General features: G+C 45.5%; 1 protein-coding gene across 8 annotated transcripts in view; it reads left to right on the top strand.

Annotated features, from left to right (window-relative positions):
- SMARCA4 (SWI/SNF related BAF chromatin remodeling complex subunit ATPase 4) overlaps nt 1-12,164 on the top strand; it is a 172,499-nt gene that overhangs the window by 123,776 nt on the left and 36,559 nt on the right. The gene's annotated exons all lie outside the window — the stretch shown is intronic.

The raw sequence follows: 12,164 nt of genomic DNA, 5'->3' as shown, positions 1-12,164 counted from the left end.
CAGAGACGCAACATTTGGCGGTCTTTGTATTGCTTTATTTTGTATTGATGAAATATAAAATACCTGTACTGACTGTACCGTAAATTAAACTCATAATGCTATAAAAAAAAACAAGAGAAAAATGACCACAGTGTGGTCACCAGCTGCGACGTGTAGAATCATGAGGATATCCGTTGCAATATACAACAACAACAACAACATGCATTTTAAGGCAATTTTCCCTGCTAGAGCGCGGGTTAGCCTTGCGGTCCCCATGACAATCTTCTCCATTTTGCCCTATTTTCTGCATCTCTCCTTGTTTAACCCCCTTGCCGGCATTTCTTCTTCCACCATCTTTATCCAAGTCTTTCTCGGTCTTCCCCGTCCTCTACTTCCTTCTACATTAACTTCCATCACTCTTCTCAACCAGTCACTTTCATCCTTCCTCAATACATGACCAAACCATCTCAACCTGTTCCTCTTCACAGCATCAATCACAGGCTCTATTCCCATCATCTTTCGCAATTCATCATTTGTCCTCCTCTCTCTCAACGATACTCCGCACATCCATCGAACCATTCGCATTTCCACCCTTTCCAGCCTTCGTTGCTGCTCTACATTCATGACCCATGTCTCGCTCCCATAAATCATAACACTTCTCACACATGCAGCATACACCTTTCCCTTCAGCTTCAGCGACACTCTCCTCCTCATCAGCACGCCACTCAGTTCCCGAAACTTCTTCCATGCACATCTCACTCAAGCAACCGTTGCCGAGTCTGATCCACCTTCTCCATTCAGCATGCCTCCGAGGTAGCAAAATGTTTTCACACCTTCCAGCTTCACGCCATCTCCAAGATCCAACTCAACATTTCCTCCATCTGCAGCTCCCTCTGCACACACCTTACATTTGAATGTAGCTGCCACACTGGTTAATGACCCTCTCAGACCACTACATTTTTGATGAACCCACTCAGCGCACATTGTACACTGAATGGAGTTCACTCCGACACCCTTCCTGCACACAGCACACGGCCACTTCCCAGTTCTTTCCACCTCACCACATGCTTTACCACTTGCCATCACCTTTGTCTTTCCGATATTCACCTTCAGACCTTTTGTCTCCATACATTCCTTCCACTTGTTCATCTTTTCCTTCAGTCCATCCATACTTTCCGCAATCAACACCAGATCATCTGCATACAACAACTCCCACGGTAAACCCTCCTTTACGTTCTGAGCCAGCACCTCCATCACAGCTACAAATAGTCGTGGACTTAGTACCGACCCCTGATGCACTCCCACCTTCACCTCAAACTCACCACTGTTCCCGTCCTTCGTCCTTACAGCTGTGCGTGCTCTTTTGTACATTGCCATCACTACTCTGATCAACCATTCCTCCACTCCTAACTTCCTCAATGCCCATGTCAATACTTTGCGTGGAACCCTATCGAATGCTTTCTCCAGATCCGTTGCAATATGCGCTACCAAATTCGACCAGTCATTAAATTATACGCATGCACTAGCGGATAACGAGATTGATATGAAAACATTAATGTTGGCTTTGTTGCTAAATTTATTCTGGTTTCTTCAAACAAATCGCGATTTTAGTCCGCGATGTTCTTACCTCATACCAACGCACGTCCGAGTGTATGCGCATGCGCTATTCAAAAAGGCACCCCAACAACAAGAACAACAACGCGGTCCTCTCATAGAGCTGCTCGTCGCAGCTAATAACAGTCAAAACGAATACGAAGCCGAGTTACTTATTGTTGTAGATACCAATGTGCCATGAGTCCGTTAGGCTTACCATCAAATGTGAAATGCCAGATATCACATCATGATATATCATGATATCATGGCAAGAACCCCCACATTCGCACAAAGCTGTACACGGCAGAACGTCTTTTGTGCATTTGCAGTTTGTTCGACAGCCTTTGGTACAACCGTATCGAATAAGTTCTCTGCAAACTCTGCTGGCTTCAGGAAGACTGCTCCAAAGAACATCCCAGTTTCCATCACTACTACAAGTCCATCCCCATCCATCCGGTTGTGGAGACGTAGCCTTTGCTTCAAGCACCTGAATCCAGATGTGACCGGCCTGGTATACTGCTTGTCTCGTTTGCTTAAGTAGGGCACCCTTGGTCAGTGGAATGTTGCTCACGTCTCTGCCTTTCCGTGTGAATAGGTCGATCCTGAGCTCATCAACATGGTGTTTAGAACTTGTTCGGTCATAAAGAAGTACGACGAATCTCTCCAGAACATCTCCAGAAGCATCAACATCTGACATTTGTGGTTGTTCCATCAGCTTCATTAACTCCATTGTAACCTCAGGGCACATGCTCCATGTATCCCAAGCAGTCTTCTTTCCTCTGCCAGCAAAGCTAAAGGTCGTATCGCACCCAGTAATGGCGTGAAACATTGGAAGTGCAATGGACTTCTCACGACCAATTGCAGCTGAGATATCATGAGCTGGTACCATGCGCATATGCTTGCCTGTGCCGAACGCCACCCATAGAGCATCCAGTGTCACTTGTAGCTTTTGAAATACATACACTGCCAGAACAACTACATCACTGTCCACAGTACGGATGAGAACAGTGTTGTGTTGTTTAGCTGTATCAGCAACATGAAGCATCATACGGCCGTCTGCTTCCTCATGTGTACAAGGGGCTAAACCTCCCGTGTTTCTTGGTTGGTGACAAACAACATCCTCATTCAGCGTACTCTGCTGAGGAATGAGAACAGTTCCTTCTTATTGTCAGAGAGCCGCAAGAACTCTTGCCAATTTTTCGGTACTGCAGTCTTTGGCTCAACCCTTCGACGGATTCCTTTCCCTCTCTTCTCTCTGGTCTGTGCCTTTAATGAATCTGGCCTGTAATCATCCCAGACAACATCAACCCTCTGGTTGCTGAGTTATGTAGTATTTAAGTGTCATGTGGTGGCCATTTTGAAAGATGGCCGCCATGGCAATCACAGGCCAAAACTGGGATTTTTTGGGGATTTTTTTTGTATACTGAATCGAGGCTCGTGAAAGAGCTAACATTTACTTCACAAACAAATCAACCAGACAAACAAAATATATAAAAAGAGGGAGCGGAAGACAAGATGGGGAGAGAAGGGGAAGCACACAAACACAACATTTGAGAGCAGGGAGATGTGTGGGAGGGAGAGGGCTTGGGGGGAGGAGGCGTGGGAAGGGGGGGGGGGGGTGGGAGAAGTATAAAACACAAGGACACCAAGGACTTCCAGGACAGAAGTTGGTATTTCAAAAAAGTGGAATTGGGGTGAAATTAGCGGGGGTAGAAAAGATCAAGGTTTTGGATGGGGGAAGATAAGAGATGGTGGTGAACAGCTGTTTTAAAGACCTGGAGGGTGGAGTGGGATTGAAGAGAGTGAGGGTTTGTTCCAGAGGCGGGAGAAAAGAGGAATGAAGGAGTGAAGGTGAGCAGAGAGTCTTGATTTTGGCAGTTTAACCATAAGAGGGTTGCAGGCAGATCTTGTGCGACCTGTAGGAATACTTGCGGGACAGAGCCCAGAGAGAGCTGGGGGTGCAAGGCCAGAGAGGAGTCGGTAGAAGACGGAAAGACCACCAACCTGCCTGCGGTGAGTGAGTGAGAGGCCCTTGGAGTTAGCTTCATCGCGGGATATTCCAATGATTCTGAATGCTTTGGTTTCAACAGCGTGAAGACGAGCTAGGTGTGAGGCAGGAGCACCAGCCCAGAGGGGAGAGCAGTATTCCGTTGAGCTGCGGATGAAAGCCTTGTATGTGGTGAGGAGCTCAGGTGTGCCAAGGATGGACTTCGCACGACGGAGGATGCCCAGTCGGCGACTGGCTTTGGAGGCCAGATTTGAAATGTGGTTTTCCCAGGAAAGATCATGGCAGATAGTGAGACCCAAAAGCTTGAGTGACAGAACTTCTTGGAGAGGATTATTCAGAAAGTGGATGGGAGGGTTGTCCAGTCGGTCTTTTCGGAGAGACATCATAAGAGTGTGAGATTTGTCAGGATTGAAAGACATGTTCCACTTGTTTGCCCAGTCTGTGATTTTGTCCAGGTCTGCAGAGAGTGAGGAGGCTGCAGACTGCCGATCTGAGGGATGAAGAATGGAGCGACAGAGAGTAGAGTCATCAGCAAAGAGATAGAGAGGATTTTCAAGAGAGTCAGAGAGATCATTGATGAAGACCAGAAAAAGCACAGGGCCCAGAACACTGCCTTGGGGAAGTCCAGCCTGAACAGGAAGAGGAGATGAGAGAAACCCATTCAGGGCCACACGTTGACTACGACTAGAGAGGAAGTCCGCCAGCCATGCGTGGAGATTTCCGTGGATACAAAAGAGGAGAGTTTGGTGAGCAGAGCGGGGTGCCAGACCGTATCGAAGGCACGTGATATGTCAAGGGAGACAGCTCTAATTTCCTGTCTGGCATTGAGGACCTCCATCCATTGTTGAGAAAGCAGAAGCAGCATGTCCAGAGTAGAGTGACCAGGTCTGAAACCAAATTGATGATCAGAGATCAAGCCATTGGAGAAGAGGAAAGATTTCATATCTGAAGCAATGATGGATTCCATGACTTTGCTGATAATTGGGAGAAGGCTGATTGGTCTATAGTTGCTGGGATCTGTTTTTGCACCTTTTTTGTGCAAAGCGGTGATGTTGGCAGATTTCCAAGCAGATGGCAGATGACCTTGAGCAAAAGAGAGGGTGAAGAGAACAGAGAGAGGGAGTGAAAGAGCGGAAGAACAGGATTTTAGGACCCGTGGGCTGATGCCGTCAGGTCCAGTTGCAGAATCAGAGTCGAGGGTTGACAGAAACTTTTCCACCTTGTCAGGAGGAAAGGACACAGAGTCCAGGAGCAGCTGGGTACTACTGGGTACGGTGGGTACAGAGAGGGATGGGTTTGGGACACAAGATTTAGAGGCAAACACAGAGTTGAGGCATTCAGCTTTTTCATGTGCAGAGTCAGCCGTGTGGCCGTTTGAGGTGAGGGAGGGGATGGAGGGGGAACAAACACCAGAAACAGATTTGACCAGATGCCACCAGGATTTGGAAGAGGGAGACAGATAAGAGAGTTCGGTCCTGAGAACGGAGAGATATTGTTTCCTGGCTCTCCTGAGGGTGGACACACACTTGTTTCGGGCTTTGTGAAAGGAAATGAGATTTCCTTCCGTTGGATTTGCTTTCCAGGAGACGAAAGCAAGTTGTTTCTGGGCAATAGCCTCACCACAAGATTCCGTGTACCATGGACGGGAGGAAGGGTATGACAATTGAAGACGAGATGGGATAAATCTGTGCATGAGAGAGAGCAATTTACTTTGGAAGAATTCCCAGGATGAGTTGATGTCAGAGGCCGTAGAGATGGGAGACCAGTCCAGATGATTGATGGCTGCTTGAAGACCGTGCCAGTTGGCCTGAGTGAAATGCCAGACTCGTCGACGCTGAGGAGGCTCTCTGAGAATGGTCAGAGAGATGTCCACTTTAACAAGCACATGATCAGATGAGCCGATTGGAGCAGAAGAAGAGCAGCAGACATTTTCAGGGAAGTTAGTCATAACCGAGTCCAGAAGAGAAGATGCTCCGTTGACTGAGATCCGGGTTGGAAAATTGACAGATTGTGTCAGTCCCAGTGAGTCACAGAAGTCCTTTGCTGAAGAGCCATGGCTGGTGAGAGAGGTACCCACACCCAGCCAACTGGCATGGTGACAATTGAAATCACCACATATGAGGAAGAGGGAGTTGGGATGGGTAGATAGAAGTTGGTCCATATTATCAGACAGCGAAATGTAGATGGAGTCATCACTGTTTGGTGGACGGTACAATACACATATGAACAAAAGGTGGGAGTGAAGGGGAAGCCGTAGCCAAAGGTATTCCTGGGGGTGAGGTGCAGAGAGGGCAGTGCACTATAGAGGGCAGAGGGATGGCACTATATCTAATTTTGTTTCTTATGGCCTACTGAATATGTGTCCCAAGTTTGATGCTTCTATCAAAAAGTGCATGATTCGTCTCTATATTGCACTTGTTCGCTGGACTAACTCACAGACAAACTGACAGACTGGGGTGAAAACATAACTCCGTTTACCTTCGGTAGTAGAGGTAATGAGACTCTTAACCTGTAAGCAATTGACTGTTTTCCCAAGCACCTCTGTTCACTCTGCATCTTGGCACTAGATAGGAGGATTACCTTCAGCTTCTTTTGGGGTTGAGGTCTGGTTTTCCTTCGAAAAGTATTAAGTTGAAAGTTACAAATTGAACGGATGAGGAAGTTATCTGAGGAGTAGTGTGCTCCACCCATTGCTCGTGTGCTTCTGAAATCTGCCAGGTCCGAGTGACGTGCACTGATTTAGTCCAGCAGGTGATAATACTTCGAGCACGGGTGCTGCCAGGATAGTAAAACCATTTCTCTGGCGTTCTTAATAAAGTGCTGGTTATTGCGAGTTCAAATTTTGTACATTTGGACAAGAGGAGTTCGCCATTGGAGTTGACGTGACCCCGTACAAATTTCCCAAGCACGCTATTGCATGTGTTGAAATCACTTCCAACCATGGCATTCCAGTCACCCATGAGAATCGGCTTGTCAGCAGGAGGAACTCTAGCGACGGTCTAATGAAGAAGATGAAATAATTTATCTTTGACCTCATTGGTCTTTGTTAGAGTAGGTGCATACACATTGATGAAAATGGTGAATCGAGATGAAGTCATTGGCACTATGAGAGACATGAGATGATCAGAGATGCCCAATGGAAGGGATGGTAGCTGGTTGACTCGGTGATTGACAATCGCAAAACCAACTCCAGCTTCCCCTCGTTCACTGCTGTCTTTGCCAATCCAAAAGAAGGTCTACTTTTCTCCTTGAGTTGACCTTCGTTGCTGAAACGAGTTTCTTTGGAGAGCAGCGATGTCAATGATGTAGTGATCCAAGTCCTGTGCAACTATTGCAGTTTGTCTTTCAGAATGCTTAGCATGTGTATCAGCAAGCGTTCGCACATTCCATTTTTTGATCACAAGTTTAGATTTCTTGGTTTTGCTTGAGAATCACACATTGTTTGAGAGTAAAGGAAGTCAGTAAACCATCTGTGGAGTTTGTCTTGGATGCCATAGGCAGAGAGTTTGGAGAATAAGGCAGGATGCCAGACTGTATCAAAAGCACGAGATATGTCCAGACAGATGGCCCTGATCTCATGTCTGACATTGAGGGCCTCCATCCATTGTTGGGTTAGTAAAAGCAGAGTGCCCAAGGTGGAGTGACCTGGTCTGATTCCAAATTGGTGATTTGAGATGAGGTAGTTACAGGAAAGGAAGGATTTCATATCAACTGTGATGATGAATTTTATGACCTTGCTGATGATTGGAAGTATGCTGATGGGTCTGTAGTTAAGGGGATCCGTTTTTGCACCTTTTTATTTAATGTAGTGATGTTGGCGGATTTCCAAACAGATGGAAGATGACCTTGGGCAAATGACAGGGTGAAAAGTGCATAAAGAGGATGTGCAAGAGCAGGAGAGCATGTTTATATGACACTTAAGCTGATACCATTCAGTCCAGTTGCAGAATCAGAGTCGAGGATTGACAGAAATTTCTCCACCTTCTCAGGTGCAAAAGGCACATTGTCCAGGAGCAGTTGGGTACGACTGGGTATGATGGGTACAGAGAGCGATTGGTAGGGGAAACAAGATTTGGAAGCAAAACACTAATGAGGCATTCCACCTTCTCACGAGTGGAGTCGGCTGTGGTGCCATTTGAAGAGGGAAGGGATGGAAGGGCAGCATACTTCAGAGACAGACTTAACAAGGCACCAGCAGGTTTTAAAGGAGGGAGACAAGTTTGAAAGTTCATTGTTAAGGATGGACAGACGTTGTTTTCTAGTTCTCCTAGGAGTGAACACACACTTGTTGTGGGCTTTTTGGAATGCACTGAGATTGCCTTCGGTTTGGTTTGGTTACCAGGATGAGAAAGCATGTTGTTTCAGAACAACAGCCTCAACACAGGATTCATTGTACCAGGGTAGGATAACTGAAGACAAGATGTGTTGGATCTGTGCATAAGAGAAAGCACGTTTTTGTGGACGAATTTCCAGGCTGAGTTAACATCAGGTGCAGTAGACCAGTGCTAAAAAGTGGTGGCTGCTTGCTGTCCCTGCCAATCTGCCTGAGTGAGGTGCCAGACTCACCGGTATTGAGGCAGCTCCCGGAGAATAGTCAGAGGGATATTCACTCTCACAAGTGTATGATCAGATGAACCAATTGGAGCAGAGGAAAAGCAGGAGATGTTTGTGAGAAAGTTAGTCATCACCAAGTCCAGAAGGGAGGATTTGCCTTTGGGAGAAATCCGGGTTGGAAGTTCACAGATTGAGTTAGTCCTGTGAATTCACAGAAGTCCTTTGCTGAAGTGCCATGGCTGGTGAGAGATGCGTGTCCAGCCACCCTCCTTACCAGTTCCCATAGCGAAACTGATCTGAAAGATGCTTGTTGTTGCTGTTGTTGTATACAGTTCTCCCGAACAAGCCTGTGGCAGAGAGACAGCCGATCGATCGAACCTTCTTCAAATTCCAAACCAAACCCACCTCCTTCAAATTCATCGTTTTCTTTCCTTAAAGCCCCTGTAGTGGCCATCTTGTGTTTCCTGTGTACCCTGCCCCAACCCTCTCTCTTCCACATATGCTCCTGTTCCCTACTGTTATTGTACTTACCTCTCTCTCCCCCTCCTTTCTCCCTCTCCCTTTATTATCTCTATATTATAATAGCCGTAGATGATTCTGTCTGTCTGTCTGTCTATCTGTTGGGTGTCTGTCCGGGGTGTGGCTTACTCGGTTTGCAGAGTAGCTCCACCCATAGCTCCACCCATTCTGGGAGTGGCTATAAACAAATATCCACCATTTTATTAACTCGCATAGCTTTGAGTCCTGTTTTGTAGGCCCGTGGTGTCTTGCTCTCCCCCAGTTTTATTTCAAATCAAATTCGATAAATCATTTCATTTTTCACAGTCGCTAACATAGTTTTAGACTCGGTTGAAAAAAAACGGGAAGAAAATCCGATGAAAGTTGCCGTTTATAGAACGAAATGAATTCTCAAAGGCCTGTAACTTCAAGGCCATTGAGTCTCTCTCACGCCTTTATCTCCAATCTAACTCACCATATGATTTCATTTTTATCGATGGTTTTACTTTTAGACTCGGTGTCAGCAATAATTGAGAACAATCCACACACGCGGGAAAATGCAGAGATATATTTTTTAAAATCGCGTCATGGTGTATCATACACCGCCCAACATGACACCGCCGGCAATGTGTCGATATATATTAAAAATTCGCTTTTGCTTTTCCGTTATGATATATTACTATTTCGTTTGATGATAGTCGTCACAAAAACGTCAACAATGATGCCGACATATATTTCTTCGTTTTTATTTCATTCAACATATTAGCCGGAAGTAAAATATGTTTCAGGAAATTACCGAGAGATATTTCTTCGTTTTTTTTATTAGTTATGTGCGCATACACTTTAAATAGGTTTATTTGAAATCTTTAATTTTCCACAAACATTCCACACACGCGGGGAAATGCAGAGATATATTTTTTAAAATCGCGTCATGGTGTATCATACACCGCCCAACATGACACCGACGGCAATGTGTCGATATCTATTTTAAATTCGATATATCATTTCATTTTTCACAGTCGCTAACATAGTTTTAGACTCGGTTGAAAAAAAACGAGAAGAAAATCCGATGAAAGTTGCCGTTTATAGAACGAAATGAATTCTCAAATGCCTGTAACTTCAAGGCCATTGAGTCTCTCTCACGCCTTTATCTCCAATCTAACTCACCATATGATTTCATTTTTATCGATGGTTTTAGAGTCGGTGTCAGCAATAATTGAGAACATTCCACACACGCGGGAAAATGCAGATATATTTTTTAAAATCGCGTCATGGTGTATCATACACCGCCTAACATGACACCGACGGCAACGTGTCGATACATATTAAAAATTCGATATATCATTTCATTTTTCACAGTCGCTAACATAGTTTTCGACTCGGTTGAAAAAAAACGGGAAGGAAATCCAATGAAAGTTGCCGTTTATAGAACGAAATGAATTCTCAAACGCCTGTAACTTCAACTTCAAGGCCATTGAGTCTCTCTCACGCCTTTATCTCCAATCTAACTCACCATATGATTTCATTTTTATCGATGGTTTTGGACTCGGTGTCAGCAATAATTGAGAACATTCCACACACGCGGGAAAATGCAGAGATATATTTTTAAAAATCGCGTCATGGTGTATCATACACCGCCCAACATGACACCGACGGCAACGTGTCGATATATATTAAAAATTCGCTTTTGCTTTTCCGTTAAGATATATTACTTTTTCGTTTGATGACAGTCGTCACAAAAACGTCAACAATGATGCCGACATATATTTCTTCGTTTTTATTTAATTCAACATTATTAGCCGGAAGTAAAATATGTTTCAGGAAATTACCGAGAGATATTTCTTCGTTTTTTAAAATTAGTTATGTGCGAATACACTTTAAATAGGTTTATTTGAAATCTTTAATTTTCCACAATATAATTTACTTGCCATTTATCATTTGATGATTACGAGACAAATTCCTCTTGAGGATCGTGACAATTCATGCGCTGCGTGGAAACTTCTATTTCCAAAATGAATGAGACGATCGATGAAGAACGCAGACTTGAACAGGATGCAGCAAGAAAACGAATGAGACGGGCGAACGAGTCCATCGACGAACGTCAATGCAAACTTGCGGGGTCACCCGTGGGAATCCCACGGGCATGGATGTGTGTGACATTTCGACATATTGAGTTAGATGCTGCACATTCATTTTTACAAAATGGTTACTGGCAAGTCATCAGATCCAGAAATGGTGTAAAAACCACCGTTTAGAGGCCATTTTTCCCCGCAAAGCGGGGGTTGGCCTTTTCGGGGACCGTGGTAGTTGTTGTTTTTTTGTCCCCTTTTTGAAGCAATGTTTTACGGCCGGATGCCCTTCCTGACGCCAACCCTTTTTGCCGCCTTCAACGACAAACAGGGAATTACCAGTGAACTGGTACTCAATTAGCCGACCTCGGAAGGATGACAGGCTGAGTCAACCCCCCTGGCATTAATTCGGCGATCGACCGAGATTCGAACCCAGGATCCTAAGCCGGCACCCTAGCCGCTAGCCCAACACCAGAAATGGTGTCATGAACACAATTTATTTACGCACAAGCACAAAAGCAAGACGGGCCGATTTCCGATTCCGACGGGCCGACGGGCGAGACGGGCCGATTTCCGATTCCGACGGGCCGATTTGGAGCAAGAAAAAGAACGAGACGGGAGAAAAAGGAGAGAAACGAGACGGGGAAAGCCGATTGGAGAGGCGAGTGAGGCGCGATTGGAGAGGAGTGTGAGGCGCGATTGGAGAGGAGTGTGAGGCACGATTGGAGAGGAGTGTGAGGCGTGATTGGAGAGGAGTGTGAGGCACGATTGGAGAGGAGTGATTGGAGGGGAGTGTGAGGCACGATTGGAGAGGAGTGTGAGGCACGATTGGAGAGGAGTGTGAGGCGCGATTGGAGAGGAGTGTGAGGCGCGATTGGAGAGGAGTGTGAGGCGCGATTGGAGAGGCGTGTGAAGGATTGGAGAGGAGAGGAGTGTGAGGGATTGGAGAGGTGAGGGATTGGAAAGGAGAGGGATGTGAGGGTTTGGAGAGGAGAGGAGTGCTAGGTGGAGAGAGGAGAGTGTCAGGTGGAGACAGGAGAGTGTCAGGTGGAGACAGGAGAGTGTCAGGTGGAGAGGAGTGAGGGGTCACATATTATGTGAAATAACTAAATTCACACCATTTCTGGATCTGATGACTTGCCAGTAACCATTTTGTAAAAATGAATGTGCAGCATATAACTCAATATGTCGAAATGTCACACACATCCATGCCCGTGGGATTCCCACGGGTGACCCCGCTATATGTTATATTGTGTTAGCTCTCATATGAGCCTTGACTTAGTATAAAAAAAACAAAACTAAAAAAAAAACCCTTTCTTAACCAAGCCATCTTACTTGCTAGTTTCAGTGTTTCCTCCCCTCCTCCCTCTGACCATATCCTGTTTGTTCATTCCCTCGATGTTTGTCCGACTTTTAGATATTCCTTACTCTTCCATGTGCCTCATTCCTATTAATAAATAAAA

The sequence above is a fragment of the Myxine glutinosa genome, chromosome 1, assembly GCF_964187855.1.
Source record: "Myxine glutinosa chromosome 1, kmMyxGlut1.1, whole genome shotgun sequence".
Lineage (NCBI taxonomy): Eukaryota > Metazoa > Chordata > Myxini > Myxiniformes > Myxinidae > Myxine > Myxine glutinosa.
Note: the sequence above shows the minus strand (reverse complement) of the source record. Positions and strands in the feature narration are given on the sequence as shown.